The sequence below is a fragment of the Rhododendron vialii genome, chromosome 4a (assembly GCF_030253575.1).
Source record: "Rhododendron vialii isolate Sample 1 chromosome 4a, ASM3025357v1".
NCBI lineage: Eukaryota > Viridiplantae > Streptophyta > Magnoliopsida > Ericales > Ericaceae > Rhododendron > Rhododendron vialii.
The window spans coordinates 31787488-31810170 of record NC_080560.1 but is presented as its reverse complement, the minus strand read 5'-3'; the positions used below and the strand labels follow the sequence as shown (position 1 = coordinate 31810170).

The 22683-nt window shown below is 37.6% G+C and overlaps 1 pseudogene; it reads right to left on the bottom strand.

The window, feature by feature from the left end:
* Positions 1-1808: 1808 nt before the first annotated feature.
* Positions 1809-12189, bottom strand: LOC131322128 (uncharacterized; annotated as a pseudogene).
* Positions 12190-22683: the final 10494 nt, after the last annotated feature.

Sequence of the window (22683 nt, the reverse complement as noted above, 5' to 3'; positions counted from 1 at the left end):
GCAGCACACTCTGGTTCAAGCTCAAGCCTTCTCTCTGTAGCCTCAATTCCAAGAAAGAAGTGAGCCCCATATACTCAATAGGCTTTTTTTGTTTTTCAACGGCAAATAAATTATATAATCTTTGAAATTGTTACGAAGATTACACGAAAAGGGATGATGACATTATATCCCTAAATCTAAGAACAAAAAATTCTTAAATCTAAGAATAATCATGTGTCCACCCGATACCCAAATCGAAGATTGGCAAGAAATGGTCCAAAATTGGACCGAACGGATTGGAAGCAAAACTAGACGGGATCCTCCCTCTCACTAATCCTTTTGATAAAAAATACATCCTTCCAATTCCAAAGAGCTGTACTCGTTATAAGAAAAATTGTTATGCCAATATCTAACAAAACGGACAATTTCTCAGCCAACAAAACCATTAATTGAACAGATGTGTCTCCATTTGAGCTATGATGTTCCCAAGCACTTTGGGAACATGATGCTCCCAATTGTTCCCAACCATTGAATTGTATCAGTTGATCTATCATTGATTGTCAAAACATATCAGTACTAAATGTAGATACCTTGTAATAAGTGTAGCCATATATAACTTAGTGTAAGTATTGCCTTAGTAAATGATGTTGGATAAAATGGTTTTTATTTTTAATTAAATTAAAACCATTTGGGAGTGAATAAGAATTAACTCCGGAACAATCACATGATGTTTGGTTGAAGTATGGGTAGACCTCAAATTCACGTTGGTGGGGAAACAAAAGAATACATGGGTTTATAGTTTAATGTTGGACCCATTAAACATGAATTCTTGTTACGGAAACTGTTTGGAATTTTAAGTGTAAGACTTATTATTTCTAACGGTAAAGTGATTTTCCCAATGGGTGTAACTTTTCATGGTAATTGCTTGGCATTACCTGGTGGGTTGCCGAAGTGGTGTGTCTCTTTTTCACATCCGTTCACCGTTAACCATTGTATCCAAATTGATTGGGTGTCTCCAATCAGTCACCTCCCTTCTATGAAAGGTCACCATATGCACTATAAATAGGGCTCATTTGCTTCCTTTTTGGATACCGGAAATTACAGAGCATATACATTGCATTCATATTGAGTCTGAGAGAGAGTACTACACAAGTTTGCGTTCGCTTGTCGAACAGATTGGAGTGCTACTTCCGTTCGTCGAAAATCGGATAATCCTAGGAGGCAAACGTTCAAGAGATGTGTAGGAGACGAATTTGCTTTAAGAATATAGTATTCTCCATAAAAAATACTAGCCTCGATTGTCAATTTTCGGAGACACCTAAATTTAGTCCAAAAAGTTTCTAATCTTGTTTACTTTTTGGTTTTGTAGCGAATTTCCAGTGATAAACGAATCCCTTTTCCAACAAATGTTATGTAAACCTTGTTTTCGTGGTAAATAATATTGCGATTTTTTCGCAGAAAAATAATTAAATCATCCCATTTTTAGCAAATCTATCTTTACTTTTTGTAAATGATTTTGATCTAATAGTGATTTACGTATTTTTCAATTTAAGGGTCCATAGTCAACGAGAGCATCATGCTCCCAAGTGGTTTGGGGAGCATGGCAAAAACTTTCTGTTTGATGGGCTCATTAACGACAGACAACCTAGACAAGACCTTCAAAAGATGTTGAGAGAGAAATATTGGGTGAGGATCTGAACATGTATTGTGTTTGTGTATCTGTGGTTGTAGAAGAGTTATTTTAGTTTTGCAAATATTCTCACAACCACGAAAACAAAACAAAAAAGAAACTAAGAAAGGAAGAATAAAAGACTAATAAAATAAACATATTTAACTTAACCTACAAACATATAAGCTCACACCCACCCAATTAGGAATTAATATTATCTTGCCAACCACGAAAAATGAAAAAAGAAACGAAGAAAGGAAGAATAAAAAACTAATAAAATAAACATATTTGACTTAACCTACGTATGGACATCAATACTACTGACTAAAAGAAACATGCCAAACCAAGTGGTGCAAAATTAAAGTTTCCTCAACCAAGTTATTTCAAAAAAATACACTTTACCATACGTGAAAACACTTTAGATCTTGTCCTTCGTCACAGAGGTTTAAGATGCCCAAGACCCAACTCATCCTCAATGTCATCACCTTCTTCAAAATGTTTTGCGAAACCGGCCCTTCCCCTGTTCCCTCTTTCTCTTTTGCCAGTACATGTATGAAGCAACTAGTCCAAGAGTAAAGGCAGTTGAAACCAAGGCGCTGATTAAAATTACCACAGCCAAGTGCATCTCCTTGCCTCCATTATGTGCTGTGGCCAAGTGCATTATTCCCTTGCCTCCATTATGTGCACCAGAGGCATGATTAGAATCTACAGAAACATGAATGACAATTCATAAACAAGTGCAGGGAGACATGAACGCACAAATGGGAAAATGCCTGCAAAAAGGATCATCAAAAGCACTAGCTAAGAGCATGACAACAGAAATAGAACCCGTAATGATCCTTAGGTATGTTCCCCATTATTTATTTATCAGCACATAGTTGCAAGTCGTTATAGGTAGATGTTTTTCTTATCTAGGATGAAAAATCATGCATGGTGAGAGTAAAAACATTGAACATTGACTTTTGTTGGAACCTAAAATTTGTCAAACAAAACCTACTGAAGGAATCCTCATGCCTCCACAGGATTAATTGTCAGTCTCCCTAATAACTACAAACAGGACCATCTGAGACGGAAATAGTGTTAAGAGTGTCGTGATTCAACCATAAAACTATTGGACCAATTCTGGGCCCTAGGGCTCAAGTCCCACCACACCACCTGTGGAAACGTTGAGAATTTGGTTATCCTTACATTCTGGAACACTAAGATGCCAAATCATCCTACCAACATTCGTTGAACGACTTAATATCGCAAATCCAAACTTACTAATACAACTACGGAAATCCTTTGCTTGCAGATCTCATGGACAGAATAACTGAAAGTAGTGGTTTGAATAGGAAATCCTAACTTGACACAGTAAGGTACTAAGATCATCATAGTAGTTTCTTTCTCTTTTTTCATTTTTGTTAAGTTTAGACATTGGTAGGGGTGTATACGAGCCGAGTCAAGCCAAGAATTGGTATGTTCGAGCTTGGCTCGGTAAAAATTGGTTTGTATTGAGCTCAAATTGAGCTAAAAAATCTGGGCTCAAGCTCGGCTCACCAAGTATGTACAAAGCTCGAGCTCGAATTCGTCAAAAGACTACCACACACACATACACATCCATATCCATACACAAAAATCAAAACCATCAATCAAGAAATCCTTTCATGCCCATACACAACAGAAATCGAAATCAAGAAGCGAAATCCCTTTCAAACACATCCATGCATAACAAAAATTGAAATCAAGAAATCCGTTTCAAACCCACCGATTGAACTTCAAACCAACCAATTGAAATCCCTTTCAAACGCACTGATTGAAACCCGACGACAGCGACGGCGAATACGACGACGTCACAGTGGTTTGCAGGCTCAGATTCGATGGCTTTGAAGGCAATAGGAGGTGGCCGGAGAGTGAGACTGGAGACCGGCACCAGCGACTTTGGGGTAGGTGACGGCTTGAGAGTGAGGCAACGGCTTTGGGGTAGACTCGCCTCCCTTTGGCTCTCTCTCCAGTCTCTTCCTTGGGGACAGTGCAAAGTGGAAAAAAATGGAAAACCCTAGAATATACACATATATACGCCGGCTCGCGAGCCGGTTTGAGCTCGAGCTCGGCTCGTTTGTCAAACAGGCTATAAAACTGGCTTGAGCTCGTTCGCGAACACCTCGAGTCAAGACGAGCAATTACCAAGCCGAGCCGATCCAAACTTGTGAACGGCTTAGTTCGCTTACAGCCCTAGACATCGGTAATAGTCTTGCTTTTCCTCTACTAAACATTAATTCTCCAAGGCAACCTCAGAACGTAAAAGTCAAGACCAAATGAAACATGCCAAGACAAGCGAGGTTACAAAAACACTCACCGCTTCCCAGAGGCACACAATCAGGACACAAGAATGTAGCATTGAATTCTTTGACTTTGAACTTGTTATAACTTCCATCAGGGTTAGTAAAATCAGAAGGGCAAAACTCCCACTCATCAAATTCATCTGATTTTAAGATGTCTTCCTCATAGAACCCACACCGCTTGCATTTTGTATTTGGAAATTCCATCAAAGGCTGTAAACATAAGATCAAAGTTTTGCTATTAGCTTCTTCAGAGGAATCTCCATTCTTCAAGGTGATAGATCATACAATTTGTCAACCAATCCAACAATTGAACAAGGAACGCATGGTTCAATTAGTTACATGTACTTAAATGCACGTCAACAACATTAATAGTAAAATCGTATGTGGAGAAACCGTTGCCTATTCTCTGGAACTAGAAGTTCGAAATCAACCATAGTTTCTTCACAGATGGATATGGATTTACTGCCATAACAGGATTTAGACTTTAGCCAATCACATAGTTTTGGCTCCTAGAATATTAAAATTTTGGAAGGAAGGAAGAAAACACTAGCAAAAACAGAGGAACCAAGCTTTAAAAACCTTCCCACCGATAAATTTCAACAAACTTATCTTACGCAGCGTCTCACATCCTGATGCAGTCTATAATAATGCAATGGGTAGTTTGTAAATTAAGAAAGATTAGAAGGCATGGGTTGATGGGTATTCCATTGGTCGATATGTGAGTCTACAAAGTTAACTTCAATGTTCTAAATGTCGCTAGGCGCTAATCGGAAGGCCGCGCACCGCCTAGCGCCTAGGCTCATTAATCGGCGCCTACTGCCTGGGGATTTGTCAGTTTTTCCTTTTTTTATTTTTAAAATTTTCTCGCCACCCCCCCTCATGTTTTGAGTAAGTAGAACAACATAAGAAGAACAAACATTAAATGACATCCAAATAGAGGAAATAAAGGCTACATATACATAATTCCATAACAAACATGGCTTGAATATGCATAATTTCAATTTATTTCCCAACAGATGGAAAAAAAAAAAAAAGTGACTACATACAAACAAAACCGACAGAGAGAGGAAAAGACGAGAGAGACAATGCAGAGAGAGAGAGAGAGAGAGAGAGAGAGAGGGGGGACTGTTGATCCGTTTGCAGCAGCAACGAGGTTTAAATTTAAATTTAAATCATTTTATATTGTATGTTGTCTAAGTATATATTATATTAAAACCACCCTAACACCCAAATAGAATATTACCACAACATTTAACCTCTTAGATTTGCAAAAATAGTATATTACCATGTAGCTGTTTAATTCTATGATTAATCTCGTCTAACTGCCTAATTCTGCGATTAATCCCCCCTTAGCCGCCTAATTCCACCCACCCGATTAGTTGCCGCCTAATCCCGCCTTAATTGTCCTGCCGCCTAAGTCAATGCTTAGGCCACTAATCCAAGCCTAGCACCTAGACCTATTTTAAGAACACTGGTTATATTCATTTGCACTTATATACATTCGTTGAATGCAACTATTAGATACATTTCATCACATTAACGCCCAAGAATTTTGTAGCCCTTGTTCTGTTGTGGGTTTGGAAAATTTTTTCCAAACCCAAATCCGCTCATTACCTATATTTTCAATCATTACTTTAATTTCTCTCTCCCCTCATTACCCCTATATCCAATCATTAATCTCATTTCTCTCTCTATCTCTCTCCACTCATTACCTCTATCCCCAATTATTACCCTATTTTCTCTCCTCACTCATTACCCAAAAACCAAACCCACTACCGAACCAGGCAGTAATGTATCCATCCAATACTAGGATCATTCATCTCATTAGAGATCCATTGTTCCTAGACTTCTAGGGAATAGGAATAGTCGTATCTAATCATTGATAGGTTCATGCATTGTTCTAGACCTCTTGAAAGAGGAATGGTCATTTGCATTCAACACATGTTGTGGAGTCTATAAATTGATGTAACTTCAATATTTTGGAATAATGAATGAAAGAGGATTTCCAAGAGCTTTCAAAGTCGTGTGATGCAATCATATTCTTCAGTGTGATGCTAAAGAGGTCCTGTTTGTGATGCCTAAGATTTTATAGGTGTGAAGCTAGGTTCTTTTCTCTATCTACCATCCACGTACCATGTTAAACATAGCAGTGCACCATAATTTTTGATGTAGCAGTCACAATATCTGCATTATCATATTCCCATGAGATACACAACTAGAGCTTGACAACTGCAGTCACAAGAAAGCTGGATAAGTATCATTCTCATCTAGCTTATAGCCTTTGAAGGCGCTCAAATGCAATTTGTTTTCTTGTTGGAATCAATCCACTGTAAAGATACAGGTTTCAATTCAATTGAGAAGTGAGAACAAAGACAAGCCCCTAGTTCTAAAGGAACTTAGAAAAATATGGGAAAAGCAAAAGCCAGATCTTCCATGGGACATGAGAAAGTATAAAAAAACAAACACACTACTGATAGAGGATTTTCCATATAAGGCCTTGTGCAATCTCCATGATACCATCTTCCCCTATCATACAAGGATGTGAAAGATAATTCTCTAGGACCTGGCGATGATTTCTGGTTAAGAGTGTCAAAACCTAAGCCTTGATCATGCGGCACATTCAATGGAAGCCGCCTACCAAAACCCATACCTCGATCATTTGGTGTTGATCTTTATCATAACCCATTAGCATCTTCTTCTACTAGCGACAAGTTGTTGCTCATAACCTCAAGATAGAAATTCCAATATAAGTATGCATCTGTGATAAGCTACTGACCAAATGGACTCAGCTCTACGTACTTTTGAACGTTATCAATTGACGCTAATCCTTCGAGATAGACCAGAAAATCACTGCAAGGTCCTACAGAATGATCTCATATCCTTATACTAGTGTGGATCGGCAAAGATAGAAATACATGAACGACTGAGCAAGGTCTTACATGGAGCACCAATAGTGTGTTTGTTTTGTTATACTTTCCCATGTCCCATGGAAAAAATGGGGGAAAGAGTCATGGATTAGAACTAGAGAAGGCATGTTTAACATGGTACGTGGACGGTAGATGGAAAAAAGAACCAAGGCCTCACACCTAGGGCCTTTTTAGCCTAACACCAAAGAATATTGTTGCATCACACAATCTTGAAAGCTCTGAAGCACTTGGAAATTTCATTCTTTCATTCGTTATTCTAAAATATTGAAGTTACATTAATTTATAGACTCCACAACATATGTTGAATGAAAATGGTCATTCCTCTTCCAACAACGCATGAAACTATCAATGACTATATACAGCTATTGCCTATTTCCTAGAGGTCTACGAACAATGGATCTATCATGAGATGAATGAACCTGGTAATGGTAGGATAGATTGAGTAATACTAGGGCATTAATGTGATGAAATGAACCTAACAGTTGCATTGAACGAATAGAAACTTGTGGTTAAATGAATCTAAGTGCATGTAACTTAGCCCCCTCAAATATCGACCAGTGTAATAACAATCAAGCCATGACAATGAATCTTCTAAAGTTACGAAACTACCTATTGCGTTTATTAATTTATGGACTGCATCACTCTAACCTAGTAAGAGAAAAAATTGTTAAAGCATCCACTCCAAACCAATTGACAAAGAGTGGAGAGGCTGCCCAAGCTCATATACTAGTTTTGGAGGAGATATTTAACCGATGTGGGACAAATCCCAATACTCTCCCGCACGTGTGACCCCTGACTCGCACGTGGAGAGGTCAACAAATGATTCGGAACACACGAATCACAATGAAATAAAGTGCAACTATGGCACAAACAAAGGGGAAAAGCCTCTGAAACTCTAGCTTTGATACCATGTTAAAGCATCCAACTCCAAACCAATTGGCAAAGAGTGGAGCGGCTGCCCAAGCTCATATACTAGTTTTGGAGGAGATATTTAACCGATGTGGGACAAATCCCAATAAAAATGTTGAAGAATGATAATCCATAAGCTTTTCAATTGGATCTATATCTTCATATCAAAACAAAGTTTTTAAATGCGAAAGCGCATGGCGAGGCTGTTGACCTCTCATGAGGCGAAGCATGAGCGTCAAGGCATTAAGCCATAAGCCATTTTTTTTTTTTTACTTTTTATACGTACAAAAATAAAATAACTTATAAACACCATAAAAATAGGGGGATAGTGTTTGTGGCTTTGCGCCATACAAAGGTGCCTTTAAAAATAAATAAATAAAAATTAGTACACATAATTGACAAAAAAGCATGTTGAGGCTTAAAAACGTAGTAAATTAATAGATTCAACTATAAAAAGCACTTTAAGTCGTCTCCAAATACGCGAAAACCTTTGTCTTTGCCCGAACAACTTATAATGAACCCACTCTTCACTTATGAGAAAAGAAAAAAAGAAACGACAATTTTGATACATTCTCTTCCGTCATCTGGGCAAAAAAGACTTGAAAGGCGCCCGACGCCTTTGTATGCCTTCGACAGATGGGCAAACACCTTTGTGGTTCTCTGCCCAAAAGCATTTTTACTGTGCCTTGCATCGAGGCAAGCCCCAAAATCACCTTTGAAAACATTGTATCAAAATCTGCAAACGGAAGTTGATGTATCTTCTTCACAGGTGAAGATAAGAAAGCAACACTGTCATTCGGTTTCCAAAGCTGAAATCAGTTGATGTATAAGAAAAATCCTTGAAATCCTCCAATGTGAAATTAGAAGTCAGTGGACCTTTTGGTTTTCCAAACTTACTTAAATTGACATGATGAGGTAGTGACATAGTTGTCAAGGGCGAAAGGCGCAAAGACCTGTTGGGCCCGAGGCGAGAGGCGCAAGCCTTTTTGAAGCGAGGCGCACCTATACGGAAAAAAAATAGGGAAAATAGCATACACTAATATTTCAAATAATAAGCACTAAACCAATGTGTTTTAGAAAGCATACCATCCAAAAGATACATAAAAACATCCATCAAATGTCTAATAGTCACCAATCTCACATAGAGAAGAATTATAACTTCCAAAATCAACAAAAGACAAGCATCCAACATTTGAAAATAAAATTAAAGCAAGTAATTATCCTAATTGGACTTCAATCATCCTAAGGAGACGATCAATGGAATCAGTAGTAGGGCTTCATCTTGTTGGCCAAGGTAACCCTTTTGTTTTGTTTGAGATGATTGATTAATTAGTAGCCAGATTGAATGAGGAAACCCTTTTATTTAGTTTGAGATCTCACAGCCAAGGTAATAATTTTAACCTACACAACAAAACGCTTGGGCTGTGATCGATTTTGAAAGAAGTGCACTTTTTTGCGCCTCGTTGCCTTTTCGCGCCTAGTCTGCGCCTTGTTAAAGTCGCCTCGCCTGGGTACATGCAAGGCGCCGGGGGTGCGCCTAGGCGCACGCCTGAGCTCACCTTGAAACCTATGGGTAGTGAAGAGCTCGAAGAAAAATATGTTGAATGTCGGTCGCTAGGAACATGAACTAGCACATATTAAATGCAACACCAACAACCGATCTCTTCAATTCTCCCATAACAGCGACACACGAAACATTACATTCATTGCTTTAACTTGACCCTCCTCAAGAGCAGTGACAGCAAACTTTCGTCAACCTTGGTGTTCTTTGGGTGTTTTTGAATCAGCAATCAAACCCGTTTTACACTGCATAACCTGATTAATTATCACCTTCCTTTGAGCGGGTCGGCTTTCCAAATAATTAAGACGATAACAAAACTATCAAGTCCACAATCCTAAAAAAAATCTCATCGCGCTGGAACTCAGTTAGTCTTCCTCTAAAATGCCTTCCAAATCGTGTAGACATGATGCTACCCTTGCTCTGATACCAAAATTGACGTAGGAAACAGTCGAAATAAGGTTAAGGACAATCAAAACACCAAGAAAAAGCTGTTATTTTGAGGCTGTGAACATTGTGCAGTAAACGTATAAATGACATCATTAAAAAAAAAAATGGAATACCCATCAACCAATTACTTCGAAATTCGAATCTTTTGAAATTACCAAACAACCCATTGCAACTATTATGGACAGCATCACATCTATGTTTGCAGTCATGCTTGCTCTGGAAGCTTGTTAGGAAAGAAGGAAAAGGAAAACAAAGAAGTTGCTCACTCGTGAAAGAGAAAAAATAGTATATTATATTGCCTTGTAACTTGTCTTCCTTGCAAACCCGATGATCAATGCGTGGCACGATGAAAAGAAGTCGGCAAGTTGTATGTCCAACAAATTTTAGGCAACGAATAAAATATCAGGAATACCAGACAGGCATAACTAATCACACACCTGCCAAGATTCTTCACCCTTAAAAGTGTAAGAGACATGAATCTTCTTCACATCTGGCAAATATGTCTTGTTCTCTCCTTTACACTGAAAGTAAACGGTTGGTTTGGGTGGTAGCCACGCATGTGTATCAAATATTTCGATGGAGTTGAGTGTAACCATTGCTGACATTATGGATCCTGCAAAAGACACGAAAACGAAAACATTTAAATTGATAAACATCAGAAAGATTTGCCAACAGGCAAACTTGTCATGAAAAAGTGGTCTCAATTACAGAACCCACGGTTATTAAAAGTAACTGGTGAAACTTTTGTCTAAAATCATCTCAAGGAACATGGTTATGGAAATTAAGTTGAAACCGTTCAATACTCCTTCAACAAATGACTCAGGGAAGTAGTGTAGATGGCTTCATAATTTAAAGATGACAAAAAACGTGAAATGTAAAGTTCTGGTACTGAAATGATGATTCAATGGGCAACATAATGACCAGAAAGCTGGCTGACTTTCTTCAATGAGCACATTGGACAAATACAATATGCTACTTACTGTATGGTCACCCATACTCACTATAACAAACAGAATGAATCAAACATTAATACCAAAAATCAGAGACAACCAGATAGCCTATCAATACATCTAGAATAAAGACATGAACTTCAAATGAAGAATACAGAGAGTGAACTCTAACTATTCGTAAACGGAGTTAATAAAATCTTCTCGGTAAGTTGCAATCCAACCACCATGTAACACTGTAACATCATCCGAACTGGGTTACTCTCTGTCCCCCGATGGGAAAGTTCTATATTCCTGACGGCCCTGTTTCGCCTTCGAACATCCAAAGCAAAGCTCTATGGCGTATACTCTACAAAATCCAGGATATAATCTCTTCTTGATCCAACACAAACCAGTTGAACCACTGACACAATAATATCCACCAAGCTTCATTTATGTCAACCTCCCTCACACGCAACGCAATTCTGTCTCTCCTCCATATTCATAAGTCCACACTTTAACAACTGACATAAAATTCTCAAAATTCAGTCTCTAGTATAATGCAAGAACCGACACAATGCAAACTACCTGCTACAACCAGCTATCAACTTAGTTACTTCAAATCAAGCTTTAATTACACGAAGAATATTAATAACTCCCTGAACTAAAAATAGAAAAGAACACCAGTAGATGCAACCATGATTGGGACAAACCCTTTTCTAATCGCCAATTGAGAAATCCAAAAGCGCCCATCAACGCTTGATTCAGGAGCGGAAAAATGTCCTTCCACATAATCGTGTATACTCTTCACGTATTTCAAAGCTTTTAGTAACCTTAACCTCCACCCAGCGGGGTGTAGTTGGCATTTCCTATAAACGAAGTTAATAATATCAACTTCCATGACTCCCATTTAATAATAAAACCTAACTAGACAAATTTAGCATATGCTGTTATACTTGCAATCAATCAACTTGGACTCGTATGCATCATTTATGTTTTCAAATTTGGATAAGACAAACAAAGAGCAAAAACCCTAGATATCGAAGGGGAAGTACCTGGAAAACAGCACAGAAGGATCGAAGAGAAGAGCAGCACAGGACAAGCCCTGGAATTCAGTCGGCGCCGTAACGGCATAGCGATTTGGTTAATTGATTCGACGATCGAGCCACTGAGTAATGTATGGTCGTGGAGAGATCGAGGAAGCCGTCGGGCAGCGGGAGACTTCAGTTGGGCGTTGCGTCTGCTGGAAGTAAGGATGAGGAGAGAGAGAGAGAGAGAGAGAGAGAGAGAGAGAGAGAGAGAGATGTTGACGCTTGATGTTCCAGCGGTCAAGGCATCGATTGTACGATTGGGGCGTAGATCGCGTATAGCACAAAAACCTGCGAACTCCGGGCCATGGGCTAGGGCCGTTGGCATCTCTTGATCATTCTCATCTGTGAGAGAGAGAGAGAGGTCATGGTTCGAGCCCGACGTTATGTTTTTGGATTCAGGCTCTCTAAGGGCATCTACAATCCATTTCTATTTCTTCGAAATAGAAGATGGATGGGACACATTGAAGAAAGATTTTGTAATTTATTTTATTTTGTCTTCATTTTTTGTACTTTTTGGAAGAATTTTTGAGGAACTCACCGTCCTTTTTAGAGTATAAAATTTTTTCAAACTCTAAAAAGGAAGATGGGTCCCTCAAAAATTCTCCCAAAAAGTATAAAAAGTGAAGAAAAAATGAAATAAATTACAAAATTTCCTCTCAATATGTCACATTCATTCTCTATTTTGGAGGAATAAAGATGGATTGGAGATGCTCTAAATTTTGCAAAAATACTACGGACATTACATCAATCACTGCACCATCTACTACACGCCCCAAAATGACGTGATTTTGGAGTGTCCCTAAAAAAATTAATTAATTAATTAAAAGCTCCTACTTTTTCCCAAATCAGTCGGCCTACGACTACGAGAGAGAGAAGAGAAGAAGACGAGGAGGAGGGGGACACCACAGCCAACCCAAACCACCGCCGACCACCACCGTCGAAGAAACCAACGAGGAAGACGCCTCCACGATCGCCAACCACCACCACCAACGTACGCTGACGAGCTTCGAACCACAATCACTGGTATCGATTTCGAACGCTCAAGAAGGTCTCAACCACCACCACCTCCGCCATATGCCGACGAAGGTATCTCTCTCTCGATCTCGAACGCTGGTATCAATTAAACTAGAGTTCCAATTTCAATTCGTAAATATTGGGGATTTTTATAAATATATATATATATATATATAGGGTTCCAATTTTACTGAAAGACTGAGGTTAAATAGAGCAAAATACTGCAACCCACCTACATTCTCACCTCATTGTGTTGAATAGGGACTCTGGTCAATTATCCGTTGTAAATCGATTGCTCAATCAACAATCCGTGGGTATAGTGCACAAGAGTAAGTTCTTACGTCCAGATTCTCTTGGTCTTCAGTTTTCTGCAACTATTTAATGTCCTGTTGCAATTACACTTATAACATAATGCACAAGTTGTGAAATTTACAACGAGAAGGAAATGGGTTGCTCCCGAAACATGCCTTCGTACAAGGTTTAAGGCCCTAGACAGTGTAGCAAGAGCAAATTATGCTTTATTATTGTTGGACTCGGAAACAATAGATTTAGTTCCAGTTCTGTAAGTAATAATCACCTTTTTTTGAGGAGTTGTATTTCAATATGTCAGTAGGGGTTTTGTTGCTGCATTTTGGTATTTTTTTTTAGCTATTCCTGGTTCCACATTGATTCTTGTTGTTGATAGGGGATGATCATTATGTCTATCGTCCTCTAGTTCGTTGGGATTCTGTTCTTTCCATCCACATATACTGTTTGACCAACTGCCTAGTTGTGGGAACTTTCTAAATAAGTTATTTGGTTCCATGTTGATCCTTACATGTCTAGTATAAGTATTTTTTGTTCTATCTTGCAACTCCTTAGCTGATTGATTATTCCCTATCAGGAAACTTTAGACAAACGAGTGATGGTAACGGAATTTTTATTTGAGTCTGTTCGTGCCTACCTCCTTTTATTTGAGTTTTCGTTTCCTTGTTATCAATTTGATGTTTTTTCTAGTGGGCAGTGCCCTAAAGCTGCCTTATAGCTCTTATCAGTGTCCATTTCTTGCCCATTTCAAAGCAAAGCATATGCAATTTTATATGATACATTGGCTGCAAATCCGCAAGACTTTGGCTCATTCCACACTAACCCATCTTTTACATGGTAAGTGTTCAACTGCTCCACCAAGTGTGAAGCAAAATTTGTAGCTGATCCTTAACTGATTGTTGAATTATTCAATTACCGAAATGTTTTAAGCACAATTTTCTTGCCATTCTTGTCATGGTTTGAATTTTCTTGTTATGTATTGAGGTAATTTAGATCGCCAATAAGGACAGAATCTCATTGTTTGCAAGTTGTGTTCTGTTTTTCTGCGAGGTGAAGGTCATGGGTTCAAGTTTCTTTGTTTGTATCTATTTCCATTTGATTATGCTTCTCTATTCTTGGCGCACATTATCCAAACTTCAAAATCTGCTTCTAGAAACTATAGCATGATCTTGTGTTGATCACTTGTTGATCTACTTTCAGATTTTTAGAAGAATCCTACAAGATCAAGATCAAGGAGTACCACAACATCACTTTGAATGGTGCTATGCAAGAGAGAGAGAGAGAGAGAGAGAGAGAGAGAGAGAGAGAGAGAGAGAGAGAGCACAAAGCAGTTCCACAACTCCAAAATCTAGTTCCGCTTGATGTATGGAGCGTCCAGCCAATAAGAGATGCTAGCTACACTTACGGATTTTTCTTTTTCTTTTTCATTTTGCTTGTAATATAGCTTAGGGTAGACGATGATGATGATGTTTGGCTCATGGCCTTTGCTCCAATTTGACAATGTTTCATGGCTTGTTTAAAAAGATACAAGTTTGTACTCCATTTTTGTTGTTGTATTGGATTCAGAGTGGTATATTGTGAAATTCAAATATCAATATGGTGTCAACTTCTTGAAACTTCTCTACATAGGTTTTCTTTATTAGTTATTGTCCCGAAACTCTTGTCCTGAAGCTCTTAAGGCAAGGCCTGATTTTTTTTTTTTTCCATCAGAGGTTCTATCTACCTTGAACATTTTTGAAACAATGGGAATGGTGTTTTGCCATAAACTGCTGTTTTGCTCTTTTTTGTGTTGCTATTGCTGCTGACTGAGACGCTATGACGTCAGGCTAGACTAAAAACAAGGGAAACTCTGTCGAATTTTTTAGAAAATACGGATACGACACAATACATCTTTCAAGATACGATATGGATACGGATATGGATACGACACAATATGTTTGACTAATATAAATTACATTCATCCAATATAATCCAACACATTGCAACCTTGCAACATTCACAAGTTCAACAAAGCAGTCGTAATGCTAATACTATTACAGATTCATTAATATCATGACCAATCAAAATAACAATATATATTCATCATTTCCATAGAACAACCAAGTGAACTACTCTCCATTATTATTCACTGCATTCATCATATCAATGAAACTTGGTTGTCCTTCACATCCATGCCCTTGAGTTTGTAGTAGATTTGGTTGTAGTCTCCCCCAATATTGACTTTGGTCTTCCATAAAACTTGTTTGTCCTCCCCAAGATTGGCTGCCCGCAAGAATTGATTGACCTTTCCAAACTTGACCATTGAAGAAGCTTTGTGAACTTGGAAAGGAAGACCTAAATTGGTTCAAGCTTGTTCCAGTTGGGCACAGAGTTGGAGAAAATGGGAGATGGTTCCGCCTTGTGTCATATTTGCTTTCATGTTATGGGGCATCATGTTTGGCCACATTGAATGCCTCATGTAGCTTGGGTGACCCTGCCCAACAATAAAGAACGATTATCAATAACTTTTACATGAAATAGGAGAGTGTGCAATTAAAAATAAAGTTCTTTATATGTAAATTTACAACACTTTCTTGTGTCCCAAACCCATGGCCAACCGCAATCTTCTCAACCTCCTGAAATTAGCAACAAATATAACTATTACACATGCATTGAATCGATCTATATGCTAATATAAACTAGTAAGTTGTTCAAACAAAAAAATTAACTAGTAAGCAACAAATAATAAAGAACTTATACCCTGACTTTTTCATTGGACAATGTCTTTTTTTTTTTGTTTCTCTTTTCCTCTTAACGGCTATTTCCACAATACCTTGCTTCCTTTTGCACGGCAGTCTCCCTTTCCGTCGAAGACCTTCCGGGTCAAGAATGTTCATGCTCTGTTTGGAAGTTATAACTCCATCCCCAAGTGAAATAGGATCAATATGAGTACCCATGTTATCACCAAGTGAAACCACATTACTTTCACAAATGACCGAAGCTTCCATCAACTCTCGTTTTAGCTCACTTACCCTTGTCATCACCATGTCATACTTCTCTTGAGAACATTCCGCTAAATCAACAACCTCATTGAAGAGGTTGCACATGTTGTCATGCCGATGCGCTTCAATTGACGTTGAGTATTTATCGTAACTGATTCAAATTTTAGTATGGGACCTCTTCACATTTTTGCACCATCTTCTGAAGACATACTTGTCAAGCACTCTTGCAACTCCCATTTGATAACACACCGTCAGTTGATGTCTACAACCATTCCTCTGAACTCAAACAATCGGCAATTACAATGTGCTTCATTAGTTTCTGAATTAAAATCAACAATAAATGGCACTTGAAATCTCTCTCTTTTCCTTCTCCATATGTAGCCCACTATTTCACCTCATATTCGGTCACGCTTTTTTTTTTTAGACTACAAGAACACTCAAGTCTCCCTAAAAATTCATCATGAAAACTCTTTAACCTTCGCATGCGTGTAAACACTTTGAAATTGCTTCTCCAAGTCATTTTTAGTTACTAACGGGATGTAAGTGTGCCAACTTTTCACATCTTCTTGGTTTTCACTATCCACCTTATTCGTCAATGCATTTTTATACTGCTCTACAAATTGTTTCAAGGTTGTCTTTGAATGAATGTAACCATCAAAATATGAATTTATACTCACTTCTTTGTGTAGATGACATTCTCGCCCAAAAGCAATCATTCACATAAGTAGGAACTCATCGTTTCCTCTCCAGATACAACCCTGATAACCATGGGTTACTTTGAAGCTCGTACTTTTTAATGAACCCATCCTAAGCATCCTCAAATTGTTCTATTGTCAATGAATTCCATATTGCCTATGCATACACGAACTAATATTCTCATAGGCGTTGTACCCATTTAATTTTTCAGGCATCTTTTTCATTATATGCCATATGCACCACCGATATCGGGTGTCGGGGAATACAATTTATAAAGCATTCTTCATGGCCATACACTTGTCAGTAATCATTGCTTTTGGAGCACAACCCCACATGCACGTCCTCCAAGTCTCAAATAACCACAAAAATGACTCTATGTCTTCATGAGAGATGAGCCCACATCCCAATAAAAATAGACTGACCATAATGGTTCACGCCTACAAATGGAGCAAAATGCATGTCATGCTTATTTACCAAGTACGTTGTGTCAAAGGTCACAACATCACCGAACTCCTTGCAAGCTGCCCTACTCCTTGCATCAGCCCAAAATACATTCCTTAGTCGACCATTTTCATCCAAATCCATTGCAAAAAGAAGTCAGAATTGTCGGCTTTCATTTTCATAAAATAACGATACATCACTTCAGCATCTCCTTCTACAAGTCGTAAACATCGTTGTTTGTCCAAATGATTTTGCAAATCTTTCTTAAGATATGGAAGCTTATCAAAACCTCGTGCCTCAATCTGAAGTGAGTCATAAGTCTTGTACACTAGGATCTCGGATTTATCATTCAATTCAAGCTTTCTTTTTACATGTTCATCCAGTACCCTATTGCACTTGAAATACCTTGCCTTTCCCGGGCTCTATTCATGATTGTGCTTCAACACAATAGTGTTTAACCTCCACTTTCAATCTGGGTGTATACCAACAGTAACGTGAGCTGGACAATCAATTTTTGTTTGTGCCCGTGGTTTGAGAGGTTGCTTGTTCGTAGCCTTGCCTTTCCAACACGACAACATTCAAATCCTATATGCCTCAACTTTCTATCACTTCCTTTTCTTGATGATCTTTTCGCAATAGCAAATCTTTTTCTCTAGTATATCTTAAGTAATAACGATATGCGCCCTCCGATGTGTCAAATGTCATTCCTTCCTTCGGTTCTTCAACTTTATCTTCACAATTTACTATTTCCTCCTTCCTATCCTTGGTAGTTTCTATCTAATCACAATCTTTGCTTGAAGGACCACTCCATACCTCTTCTTTGTGTTCAATGTCTCCACTCCACACCTCTTCTTGTTCTCCACACTCATTGTTTGGAGGCATTGCCAACGAAACAGACTCCGGCGACATCCTGGTTCAGAAACAAAGGAAACAAATTACCAGATAACACATGTCTAATAATTAAAAGCACATCTAAAGCATCTTGCTTTGTATGTCAATTACAGAAACTGATAGGTTTAGAAAAAAATACAGCAACACAAGTACAATAATTAACTAGTTAACACCAACTTTTGAAGCAAATGTTAACAAAACTCAACAAATTACGTATTGGACCAAATTCAACAAATTACGGTTGGCAAAAGCTCAATATTGGATCATTTAACATTTTGTTTGCTTTAATGAAGTTTTGGTTAGAAATCCATAATTTGGATAATCCAAATTGGGCCAATCATTTTAGAGTTGTGTCTTCAAGGTAGACTAATCAATATTTACTTGGATTGAAGCTGGCGGCTTGGGTTGGCTTTCCTATCTTTAGTGGGACTCTTTTTGTTTACGTGCTTTCGTTCGAGATCGGCTACAATTATTAAAGAAACTAAAAGCACAATAGCACAAGAATGCCATATTTACGTGCTTTTGTTCGAGATCGGCTACATCCATGATTGCTGAAATTAATAGGAATGCTAAAATAGCCTGGGCATTCCTTTACTTAATCTGTTTGGAACCCTAATTTTTTTCAAAAAATCTTCAATCCGGCATGAGATATATATATATATATATATATATATATATATAGAGAGAGAGAGAGAGAGAGAGAGAGAGAGAGAGACTTTGGTACAAACTGGTGGTCGTGATCAGTTGTGAAAATCCGACGATTTCGAATTAGTCTGGTCCTCTCTCTTGCCAGGAGTGGTGTCGCCAGAGGTGGATAAGGAGGGTCTAATGGTGGTTGGCGGTGGCGGTGGTCGGCTGTGGTGATTCCCAGTTCTCTCTCCCTCTCCCTCTCCCCTATGTAGAACGATTGGTTTGGGAATGGGGGGTAAACGGGGAACGCGTTCTGATTTTGAGATTTCGGTGTTTTTTTTTAGGGATGCCCCAAAACGACGTTGTTTTGGGGCATGTAGTGGATGGTGTAGCGAGTGATGTAGTGTACGTAGCATTCCTGATTTTGTGACCAACCTTTTATAACCTTTTATTTGAATGGCAAAAAAATATTTTAATGAATCCTTAAAATTGTTATTAAAAAAATTAAAAAGACAAGGAATGATGCCATCAAATTCTAAGTTTTGCTTAGAATTATCTTTTGCCCACCCAAGACTCAACTCCTAGGTTAGCAAGAAACCAATTAAGAAAAACATTCGTTGGGGCTTTGCCCCATTGTAGAATTTCATAAGAAACCCATTGGGGCAAAAAGAAACACCCATTGGGCCAAGCTCAAAAAAACTATGGGTCTCAAACCCCGGGACTAACCTGCTAACACCCTGCTAAAGTCTGCTAATGTATATAATATTGGCAAGAAAAATTTGCTCCAAAATATGTCAATGAAAAATTGATTCCTTCTTAATATACTAGTGTAATTCCACGTGCTTCGCACGCTATTGTGTGCTCATTGGGGTAACTGTTCATGTATGTAAAATAGTTCAACTTAAGATTTAGTTATTATGGAAATAAAGAACTCGTAAGAGTAAGTAATTGAATGAAAGGTCATTTTTATAAAAAAAAAAAAAAAAGAAAAGAAAAGAAAAGAAAGAAAGATAGTATTTTATAAGCAACGCAAAAGGAGTTCTTGTACGAAAAAAATAACATATAGAACACTATTTTGGAGTACCAAAATATTTTTAATTTTGTAGACTCAAATAATTTATTAAGGCTATTGTAATTTCATAGATCATGCAAGTAATTTAATCCAACATATGCACTAAAATTGAAGAGAGTCACAAATAGTTCAACCATGTTAAAAAAAGGATTATAAGGAACGGTATTTCTGATTCCATTAGGACAAATTAAACATTGCATAAACATAGATCAAAGAAATGTCTTTGGATTAAAATATAAATTCCTTCTCAAACAATAGTAGCAATAATCAAGATAATGTCATGGATTAAATTCTAAAACTGTGTAAATAATGAGGCTTTTTCGTCTGTGTCTTTTGGAAAATAACTGTAAAACATTGCCGCAAGAGAGCCTTTCTCCAAATATCAAACAATATTAGAGCTCGATTTGTTGAGAGTACACAATAAACTATCAAGCATTAATGCTGAAAAAGACAACCATAAAAGTAAAACAATTAGAAAACCCCAAAAAGAAGAGACCACTCAAAACACTTACGATTTGAAGAAGTTCTTACAAAATCAAAGTTTAGGGTTATGAAATCTAAGAGAATCTGACCACGTAGTGTCTTTCTTCATATGTTCTTATCTACGATTGAGAAATTGATGCGTCTATCTTTGTCTGAATTATAGAGGGATCGATGAGAGAGGGATCCATGAGAGAGGGAATCAGGGGAGATCTAGGAGGAGAGAGAGAGAGAGAGAGAGAGAGAGAGAGAGAGAGAGAGAAGGATTTCTTTCTTTCTAATGGTTAGATTGAGAAGATATATAAAGTTTTTTCTTCTTAACAAAACAAAGAGGGACCTAAAATACCCATGAAATGCCTTTTCTTCTTGACTAAGAAAAAAAGGACCTAAAATATCCCTGAAAAGTCTTTTCTTCTTGACTAAGCAAAAGATGACCTTAAATACCTAAAATTCCCTCGAAAAAGCCTTTTCTTCTTGACTAAGGGGGTGTTTCTAATAACAAAAACCACAAAAAACTTAACGCATTTTTCCATTTCATTTCCACTAACAAAAAGCTTTCAGCATTTTCACATTTCATTTTCACTAACAAAAACTGTTTTTGCTACAGTTTCTCTACTCACAAACCATCAACAATTTATTCATTACCGGAAACAACTTGACATTTTTCAACAACTTATTTACTACCAGAAACACCTAACAACTTCTCAACCACAAATAAAAATCTACAAATTTTTCACTACCGGAAACACCCCTTAAGCAAAGTAGGCCTAAAATATCCCTAAAAAGCCTTTTCTATTTGACTAAGCAAAGTAGGACCCAAAATATCTAAAATACCATCGAAAAGCCTTTTCTTCTTGACTAAGCAAAGTAGAACCTAAAATAACCTCAACTCAAGACATCCCAAAAAAAAAAAATTTGAAAGACGAAATCTACAAGGGTAATTTTGTCTTTTAACATGGTAGCTTGGCTTGCCTTAAATTAGGGAAAAGAAAGATTTTTTTTTTTTGTACCTATAAAAAACAATACTATCTCTTAAAGTAGGGAAAATAAAGATTTTTTTTGTACCTCTTTTTCTTCTTGACTAAGCAGAAGACCTTACATTGAGATACCTAAAATACCCTCATATCTTAACTCCACCATTGACAAAATACAAGGACAAATCGGTAACTTCACATTGTGGCTCGGTTTGCCATCCTACATTCTTTTAGATCTTTCATTTCAAACAAGGTGAAATGACGACCATATCCTTCAACTCAAACTACAAAGGTAATCCTACGAGGGGTAATTTCGTATTTTTACAACGTGCCTTGGCTTACCATCCTATATTCTTTTATTACAAGTGTATTGATAAAAACATGAGAGTTAGTGGGTGTGAGAGGCACAAAAGGTTGTAACAGTGAGGCAGAGGGATGCGAGGTAAATATCAAGAGTGAGTCTGCGATATTTGTATCTCACCGTTGTAGTCTTCATTGTTACAGTGGAAGTTGTTCTCTCTCCCGTGGATGTACCCAAGTTTGGGGAACCACGTAATATTGTGTGTCTTTTTTGTGAGTGTTTACTTATTTACGCTTTTGTTATGGGTGGGATTGAATAATTTTCCCATCAAAAATTATGTTAATGATTGGACGAAATAAATTGCAATCAAAAAGTTGAGGGGGACAAAGTTATTGTTTTCATAATATAGGGACGAAGTAGACAAAATGTGAATAATTTAGGGGATAAAAACAAATTAAACGAATAACTCTAGTCTAGGAATGCTGGTAAAGGACTATTGGAGTACAATGTTTTTGTTGTTTTCATGATATATGGACGAAGTAGACAAAATGTGAATAATTTAGAGGATAAAAGCAAATTAAACGAATAACTCTAGTCTAGGAATGCTGGTACAGGACTCTTACAATGTTTTTGGACAAAATTACTTTTTAGAAACATATGTAGTAGTAATGTTTGATGAACTTTTGAAGATTTTTTATTGTATTTTTTTTACTTTTAGAGATTAATCCAACAAATTTGATGCAAATCTGAAACAAAAATTCAGGAAAAAAACAATCAAAAAGACCGTAATAATAATACTCCACCAAATAATTTTGTCCACACACACCTAACTAAACTCGCTTGTGTCTCGATTGAGATCCTCTCATATGATGCAATAGGAGATTTATCACCTCATCTATTAATTTGATCGGATGTCAATCTCTATTATGAGTAAAACAGAAGGGTGTGGGGACAAGTTTTAGAACGGTTTAGATTCATTTGATCCAAAGGCTGTAGTGCATCCTTCCACTTCCCGGTTAAGTGCTCATGGTTTTCACCTAAATCACACAACTGCCATCCCCTTC